Source organism: Sinocyclocheilus grahami, unplaced genomic scaffold, assembly GCF_001515645.1.
Source record: "Sinocyclocheilus grahami isolate Dianchi unplaced genomic scaffold, SAMN03320097.WGS_v1.1 scaffold376.1, whole genome shotgun sequence".
NCBI lineage: Eukaryota > Metazoa > Chordata > Actinopteri > Cypriniformes > Cyprinidae > Sinocyclocheilus > Sinocyclocheilus grahami.
Genome location: NW_015505555.1, coordinates 775,932 through 784,215, shown reverse-complemented (window position 1 = coordinate 784,215; position 8,284 = coordinate 775,932).

Sequence of the window (8,284 nt, the reverse complement as noted above, 5' to 3'; positions counted from 1 at the left end):
TGTGATGTTATTATCAGCTGTTTGGACTCTCATTCTGACGGCACCCATTCACATCCATTGGTGAGGAAGTGATGCAATGCTACATTTCTCCAAATCTGATGAAGACACAAACTCATCCACATCTTGGATGGCCTGAGAGTGAGTAAATGTTCAGCCATTTTTATTTTTGGGTGAACTATTCCTTTAAGGAATTGATGTGATGGTCTAAAGTAGGCATTTTCAAAAAAATTAAAAGTATGTATGTTTTTTGAGGATCGTTGAGCCAGTCATACAGTCTTACCATTGTGTTTGTGTTGCTCTGGGACAGTTTTGTCTCTGTGATTTCAGTGCCGTCTCATTTGAATAGCATTTCAGGTTTGTGTGAGTGAGTTCGGGTGATTTACATTCACTGCAGCCGCTAGAGTTTGCAGGTCAACCTGGGAAAAAAAAACTCTTTCTTTCTCATTTTATTATTCTGTGCCTTTTTAGACACTAAATAGACACAAAATGTCTGAATGCCATTGCATTATATAATAAAATATCAAAGTATTATCCATATATCAAGTATTGATATAACAGATTTTTCACACAAATCGTTTTTTTTTTATTTCACCCTTACATGCATGTGTATGGGTGAATACACACCCATACACATGCATGTAAGGGTGAAATCACCCTTTTTTTCTTTCCCCAAATGCATTTAGATGCAAAAAAAAAAAAAAAAAGTAATTGCATTACATATTTCCTTATTTTAAGTCATTCATTATAAAGATGTACAAGAACACTTTTGAAGCAAATCATTCGACATAAAAAGTTTGTCTGGTGTGAAATGCACACTAAGTACGAAGTATTTTTTTCTTGTTTTCCAGTACAAATATCTAAACATTCTTAAATTGAGAAACAAAATGTCATTTTGCATCTCAAGTAAATAAGAAAAATTACAAATGTTTTTACTGAAAACAAGGCAAATATCTGCCAGTATGTGTAAAAAAATATACATTTGTTTTTCCTTTGAATTAAGTTTTCTTGCCTTATTGGTAGATTTTTTTCTTCTTCTTCTTTTAAGCATGAAATCCCTTAATTTTGTTTATTTATTAATTTTTTTTCAGAAAACAATACCTAATAGTAGTTGTACTTCTAAAGTAAATACAAATTTCAATTAAAAAATATTTAGATTTTTTGTACTGGAAAATGACAAAAATTCTAAATAAGAAAAATATTCTAGATCTAGTGTAGAAAATGAACACAGTCATTATTGTGTGTGTGTGTGTGTGTGTGTGTGTGTGATTAGTTAAACATGTTGATAATTAATGTAATTCTCTGGTTACTTAGCTTGGCTAAAAATCACCAAATCACCAGCTGATTGAGATATTGAGACTTTTTTGGACAGGAATGATGAGGAATCTGTAAGTTTGATATTTTGCGTCTAATGTGGTGACATTGAGACATTTTGCAGTGCCCGAATGTGTAGATGTTGCTGTGTCTCCAGCGTCGTGCCGGTTGTGTGTAAGATGGCAGGCGAGGGTCTGTGCCAGCTTCTTTCTCCCTGTGGCACAAGACAAATCAACCCTCAGACAGTCATGCATCGCCGGGGCTCCCGTGTGTTTAATGAGCTGTGTGTGTGTGTGTGTGTGTGTGTGTGCTGACATACGTGTGCGGGGTGAGAATGCATGAGTGCGGCTTATTCTTAAATTAAGATGTTGTTCATTTAAGGCCCACAGGTCCAAAAATTACCTTGAAGTTGACATGAAACTGCATTTGCAAACTATTTTAATTCCATAATGCAAGTGTTTCGATATGAATGTTAAAAAAAATTGATAATAAAGCTGAAAAAGAAAGATTATGGACACATTTTTTAATGTGCACTGACAAATTATTCACATTTATTCAGACCAATAACTATGTTAGCATCCAAGCCAAATTGCAATTACGTTTTGTTAATTGGGCGTGCTGCTGTTTTGTCGTCTGTCACTTGAAATGTTCTTTAAAGCAGAATGGATTCTGGCTGTCAATGATTTTATAACGTGAATAGTTGTAGTGCGGTTATCGTTAACTAAAACTATAGCTGAAATAAAACAAAATATGAAGTTCGAACTAGTTTCAAAAAATAGCTCAATCAGCTGGTGTTTTGGTGATTTTTAGTGGATGTTTGAAGCCAAAGTAAACACAGGTATAGAGAATTACATGAATTATCAACATGTTTAACTAATCACAAAAACACACGCACAATAATGAAGTTCGTTTTCAAAACTAGATCTAAAATAATTTTCTTATTTAGAATTTTTATTTAGTTTTCCAGTACAAATATTTAAATATTCTTGAAATGAGCTGAAATAAGCACTACAAATACTGGAAATAAAAACTAAAACTGGGATAAAAAGAAATTAAACCTAATAAAAATTTTAAAAAACAAAACCTAATGAAAACAAACAAAAACACCCTAAAAAAATGTAACTAAAATTAAAATGGGAAAAAAAGCAATACCTCAAAGTCTAGAAAAAGAGTGTGATGACTTCTATATTCTTATATAATGGCTAAAAACAGAAGGGGAAAAAACTAATAAAAATGACAAAAGCATTTACTAAAAATGTAACTACAATTAAAACAAAATGTGAAAATAAAAACAAGAAAAACTTAAGCAATACATCAAAGTGTAGAAAAAAAAGTAAAATGATTTGAATTTATATTATGGCTAAAACAAACATTAATAACAATGACGAATGTGGATTTTTTTTATTTATTGAATTTTTTAAAATTAGGGCTTCAAGACCAAGAGCTCGTATTATTAAAAAACTATCATGCTAATAATTTTTCATATTGTTGCTTCTAAAAAGATCATGGTAATATTAATACAATTTTATTTTTTACATTTGTGTACTTGGGTCCTGATGCAAAACCAGTTGAGAATCATCTTTCAGACGAACTTAAAGCCCAAAAAACTTTCTTTAATGAACATTTAAATCATTTTGTGGCAAGCCAGGTTGTTTTTTCTGTGCACATACCAATTTCACACCAATCACGAGCTCTCAGAGCATCTACATCTAACTCTCTCTTTCTCTCTCCCTCCTCCTCCTCCTCCTCCTGCTGCTGCTCTCTCCATCCGAGCTTGGGGTCGCTGCACAAAAGCAGCAGCTCTATCTGCATACGCTCTTCATAAAAGAGGCTTTTGTCATGGGCTTGGCGCACGTGATCCACCCAGCCCCCCTCAGTCTAGACCCAAGAGAGAGAGACGGTCCCACGGACAGACAGACAGCTCCACCTTTAGAAAATGAAAAAGTTGGGGGTGGGGATTATTGGGCCAAAGCCCCCCATTAACTCCGGCTCTGTCTGTCTTTAGGTGAGCGCGCAGCAGCTTTCTCTGAGAGGCCACACTCAGACGGACAGATTGTAGAGTTCATCACATTCACAAGTAAAAGTCAGTCGACCTCTGCTTGAGCTGAATGCGTCTGGAATTGTGTCAAAGAATGTGCGTTATTAATATAAACTGAAAAAGGTTTTGCATTGAAAATCGCAGGCTTGTTGAGTGCAAATGCAATATAGAGATACAAAATAAAGTTTTTTGTCAATTATTCCTAAAATTAGAAAGTACTTTTGTGCTTTTAAATTTTAATAATAACATATTTATTTAAAATGATTATTTAAAAAATAGCCTAAATTACAGCACATTCTCTTAAGAAGTATTATTACAGTAAATATACGAGTTAATCATTTATTTCGTTTTTAGAAGCAATGCTAGACTGCGTTTTAGTTTAGTAAAAATAGTTTTTAAGGCTTAATTTTGTATTTTAGAATGTAATATGAATTTTTTTTTTACTATAAGGTCAATTCTTTCTAAAATGACTTTATTTCAAAATACTTAATGATATCTGAGTACAGGTTGTTGTGGCTGTTAATTTCAAAAAATAAAATATTTATTTAAAATGATTATTTAGAAACTCTCAATTAAAATGACAACACATGATCTTGAATCGTGTAAGAAGCTTTATAACAGTAAATATACAAGAAATAATTTCCATAGTTTTTAGAAGCAATGCTATCATTGTAGTTTAGTAAATGCAAGCCTAGTTTTATATTTTAGAATTGAATGTAAATGGAGGGTTTTTATATTTTTTTTAGATAGTCAATTATTTCTAAAATAGCTTTATTTGAAAGTACTTGATGTCTATCTTTTGTGGCTTTTAAATTCAAATAATACAATCTTTTTTTCTTTTTTTTTAAAATCTTAATTAAAATTATAGCACATTCACATTACAGTAAATATACAAGTAAATCATTTCCATACTTTTTTAGAGGCGATGCAGTTTAGTTTAGTAGATTTTATTCTTAAAACCTAATTTTATATTTTATAATGAAATATGGAGGGTTTGGACAAGAATTTTCTAGAAGTTAATTGCAGCAATTTATTAAATGTAAAATGTGGTCAAATACTTTTATAAGAAAAGCAAAACCTCAAAGTCTAGATAAAAAGAGTGCGATGACTGAATTTTCAAAATACCTTTTTTTTCTCCTTTTTTTTTATTATGGCTAAATACAGTCCAAATTAATGTGTTCACTGGCTAAATTAAAACTAGCTAAATGAAAAAATGCTAAATATTATTTTGTGATCAGAAACATCCAACATTATTCAGTTTGAATTGAATGTAAATGGAGGGTTTTTATATATTTTTTAGATAGTCAATTATTTCTAAAATAGCTTTATTTGAAAGTACTTGATGTCTATCTTTTGTGGCTTTTAAATTCAAATAATACAATCTTTTTTTCTTTTTTTTTAAATCTTAATTAAAATTATAGCACATTCACATTACAGTAAATATACAAGTAAATCATTTCCATACTTTTTTAGAGGCGATGCAGTTTAGTTTAGTAGATTTTATTCTTAAAACCTAATTTTATATTTTATAATGAAATATGGAGGGTTTGGACAAGAATTTTCTAGAAGTTAATTGCAGCAATTTATTAAATGTAAAATGTGGTCAAATACTTTTATAAGAAAAGCAAAACCTCAAAGTCTAGATAAAAAGAGTGCGATGACTGAATTTTCAAAATACCTTTTTTTTCTCCTTTTTTTTTATTATGGCTAAATACAGTCCAAATTAATGTGTTCACTGGCTAAATTAAAACTAGCTAAATGAAAAAATGCTAAATATTATTTTGTGATCAGAAACATCCAACATTATTCAGTTTGAATCTGTATATTGTCAGTTTGTCTGCATGACTTTTGCTGTTTGGCCCTCAGTTTTGTGTCTCACACCTAGTTACTCGAAATACTTAAAATGTCTGGATGTCACTACATTACATATTTGATTGGGTATTTGATGTCATTTATTGTACAGAAAAATGCACAATTACACTTTTAAAGCAAATCATTTGACAACAATAAGTTTTAAATACAAAACCAGTAGTTGTTTGAGGTTAGTTAGTTAGTTAGTTAGTTAATGTGATTCTCCACACCTGTGTGAACTCGAGGAGAACTGACTTTATACATGCACTAAAAATCACCACCTGATTTAAATTCACTGAGATTTCAGACACGATGAAGAAAAGTCACGCTAGTGAAGAGAAAAGATCCTAGCGTTTTTATATTTTGCCATTTAACGGTCATTTCTAAGCATCCAAATATTTCTGATGCTACTGTATTTACAAGCATGAAGGATTATTGAGTTCATATTGCCAAGATATTGCATTATTTACAATTATGCATTTAGCAGACGCTTTTATCCAAAGCAACTTATGTGAATTTTCCTAAACATTTGATTGAATTTTAAGCACGGATTGTGAATGACATCAAAATTGCGTGCTTCGTTGCACTTGAAGTGGCTCAAAACTGTTTACTGTAATCACAAAAAGTCCCAGTGCTTTTAGATGACTTCAAATGTTTTTCACAATTATAGATGATGTTTTGAGCTCGGTTGATGTTAATGCATTCAGTGTAACGCAAAAACAAAAAAAGTCCCAGCTAACAGGGACCGTTCTTATAACTTTAGATACTGCTCTGGCGAGTTCTAAACGCACTTCTTTCAGTAACGTTAATAGAAAGTTCGATTAAAGCTATCTGGTCATTAATAACGTTCTCAAAACATTTATACATCATTTATGGAACATTGTAGTTGGACGTTCAACTGATGTTTTTTGAAATGCTACTCATTTCAGAACATTCAGAAGTAACATTCCGATAATGTTTGCAAAAGGATCAAATGGAATGTTCATATAACCAAGAAAAAAGTGTTTTTTGTTTTTTTTTAGAATGTTTGTAAAATAATTTAAAAAGAAAGGTTAACATTTGCATAACCAAGAAAAAAAAAAAATTTCTAGAAGATTTAACTTTATTCATCGCGTGAGGAATACGATATTTTTGAATATCTTTTTTTTTGTGGGGTATTATCAGAAAATATTGTGGCATTTGGTTCACTGAATATCAATGAAGACGGTCTGTGACGAGAGGCATTGAATCATCGGAGTTGTTTTGAATACAATTTCTAATCTTAATCTAAAAATAATATTTGGCTATTTAGTGTAAATATATTAGCACAGTTTGTGCAGTTGAACACTATTTAAATGCTTAAAATGGGTTTTAATAACTATCTGAATGTTTTTATAATCACAGAGAAAACAGTTATTAAAAATTAATACTTAAATGACTATTGAGTGTAGTTAGTAAAGCTAAATATGAGTGATATAGGGGGGAAAAATGAAATGGATATTTTCTTTCTTTGTCTTTCACTCTCTCACACACACACACACACACACACACACACACACACACACACACACACACAACTCTCATCTGCACAAAGACACTATTCATTTTCCCCTCACAATGTTTTATTTTAGACATAGGACATGCATAGTATGTATTTATAAATATTTAATATTTTAAGGGCACAAAATTTGAATGGGAAAAATGTGTCTTATGTAATTGCTAGTTCTACTGAAGTTTTACACAACAATATTAGATCTGTAGGTAGAAATGTTGGATTTGTGTAATCATTTATATTGCATAATTAATTATATTAACTTTCTTTCAAATGCTACGCTAGCATTTTTACAATTATTAGAAACCAGTTTTTAATTTTTCAAAACATTGCTTTTCAAATTCTCTTGCTTTCTTTTAAATGTTTCATTAAGCTGAACATTTTGGAAAAAAACATTATGAAGAGGTTTCCAAAGGCGTTCAAATTAATTCCAGCATTTTATTGAAATAATTATGTAATATCAAATTTGCATGCTATTATTGATTTCTGCAGATCAGGTGCACGAGTGGGAAGCGTCCCTCCAGAAGCGTTTGCGAGCGTGAGAACCTGGTTTCGCTTGGATGATGCCAGAGGTCAAGGGTCAGCAGCAGTTAATAAGAGGAGCTGTCTGAGGTCCCAGGGGTCATTCCCAAGGGTCTGACCCGCTTGTCGGCAACACTTAATGTGAGTGTAATCTTTACCTCGTCAAAGCAAACAACTGTCGCACCCTCTCAATTTAGCTTGAACGGCCCCTTGAGTAACGCTTTTGACCCAGGGGTCGTGACCTTTTTGTCTGACCCAGCGGGGAGTCAATGGAGCAGTTCTTTAGGCACGTGTGGAGGTCAGAGGTCAGACCACCAAAAACAGCCTTTTTTGTGTGAAGTCGGGAGATCACTTGCCTGTGACGGATATGTGAAGTTTTTTTAAATTCGGTCGAAATTGTGTGGATTTTTTTTCGTCGAAGTAGATTAAAATTCAGTGAGGAACATTTGATGAATGATATTTTTATTGTGTGCAACTTGCATGTTTGGACAGCAGCCGTTTAAAGAATGCAACCACTTTACCTAACGCCGTAGATGATGTCCAACAGGCCGCACGATCCACGCAAGCTTGTTTTTTCACTTTGCAGTTCTGCTTGGCGGTGTGTTAGTGTGCGAGGACAGACGTGAGCCAGCGGCGAAGGGGACGGGTGCGCCCTCGTGCATCGGCCATGTTAGAACAGCCCGATCGCAGCATTCACACTTTTAGACACAGAAAGACGCTGGTTAGGAAAGTAGCCCCACCTTCTGAAATGTCACAAGTCTTCCCACAATCCCCAGAGAGACTGCAAAGAGAAGTGTTGAGTAAGTCCGCAAGAGCTGGAAAGAGATTTTCGCAGTTCGCAGGCTTTCTCTCTTTCTGCGCTCTCATTAGGTGAGCCGCCGAGAGGAAGAGTGAGGGGGCAGAGAGAGAGAGAACGAGCGCGTGCGCTGCATTCGGAGGGAAAAAAAGTTTGTACAGCGAGTCTGGCCTCGAGGGGTTTCTGGAGCAAGAGCCAGAGCAAACAGAACCTTTTTTGCTGTGTCGTTTTCCTT